The sequence below is a fragment of the Apteryx rowi genome, unplaced genomic scaffold, assembly GCF_003343035.1.
Source record: "Apteryx rowi isolate R43461 unplaced genomic scaffold, aptRow1 scaffold_254, whole genome shotgun sequence".
Lineage (NCBI taxonomy): Eukaryota > Metazoa > Chordata > Aves > Apterygiformes > Apterygidae > Apteryx > Apteryx rowi.
The window spans coordinates 1,270,221-1,271,509 of NW_020448908.1; positions in this window are offsets into that span (position 1 = coordinate 1,270,221).

The following is a 1,289-nucleotide window of genomic DNA, read 5'->3' on the forward strand; positions in this document are numbered from 1 at the left end:
CGTCGGGGCGGCCGCCGCAGCCGCGGCGTGCGGGTGGCCCGGGGGGCTGCGAGGGGACGCGGCGACACGGCCCAAACCCGGCTGGGGCCCAGCACGCCGTGGCCGAAGCACTGCAGCCGGCTCAGCCCCGCCGGCCCCGGGGATGTCGAAAAACCTCCCGGTAACGGGGCTCCATCCCCCGGGGCCTCTGCAACCGGCCCGGAAGACCGTCCCCACCGAAGGTGCAATTGCAGTTGCCACGAAAGCGCGCCCGGAGCGTGCAGTTTGGCAGGTTATTAATTACGTGTTTGTGCAATTAACTCACTCTCACGCTTTATTAACAAGGAGGCAGGGGGCATGGCTGCTTCGCCCCGGCGCGGCCAGGCTCTGCGCCTCCGGGGTGACGGCGGCGCTGAGCACCCCGGCCTCAGGAGGGATTGCCCTGTGGGCAGGATCAGGCCCCTTGCGGAGTTCCCTGCACCCACTGGGGCTCTGTGGGGTCTCCTGCACCCCAGGGCTGTGGCCCGTGGTTTCTATGCAAGGTGTGTGTGTGCGTGCACATGCCTGTGTGCACATGGTTGTGTGCATGCCTGCGTGCATGCATGTGTGCATGCGTGCGCATGCAGCCCTGTGCATGTGTGTGCATGCCTGCATGGTGCGTGCCTGTGTCCCTGCAGCGTGTGCCCATGCAGAGCGTGTGCGTGTGCATGTCCCTGTGCAGCGTTGGTGTCCCCGTGTCCATGCCCCCATAGCCGTGTCCCCAGTCTGTGCCCGTGGCCCCATGTCCTTGGTGCCAGGTCTGTGTCCCCCCTGTGTCTGTGTCCCTCAGTGCCTCCTGTGTCCCCCCATCCCGCTCCCCATGTCCAGGTCCCCCGTGCCCTGCCCACCCCCTGTGCCATGTCCATGTCCCCATGCCCACTGCGTCCCCCCGTGTCTGCCCCGGAGCTCATGTCTCCGTGTGTCCCGTGTCCGTGCCCTCTGTGTCATCCCTGACTGCAGTTCCTCCGTGCTCGTCCCCCGTGTCCGTGTCCCCATCTCCCCCCCGTGTCCCCGTGTCCTTTGTGCCCGCCCTCACGTTTGCATCCCCTGTGTCTGCCCCCACGTCCCCCCGTGTCCATGTCCTCGTCTCTGCATCCCCGCATCCCTGTCGGTCCTCCCGCGTCTGTGTCCCCCCTCGCGCCCGCGCCCCCGCTACCGGTGCCTCCCAGCGTCCCCGCGCGACACGCGTGGGCCCCGCCGCCCGCGCTGCCATCGCCCTTTTAAGAGCGGCGGGGCGGCGGGCGAAAGGGGGGGGGGAGCGGCGGCGTTCC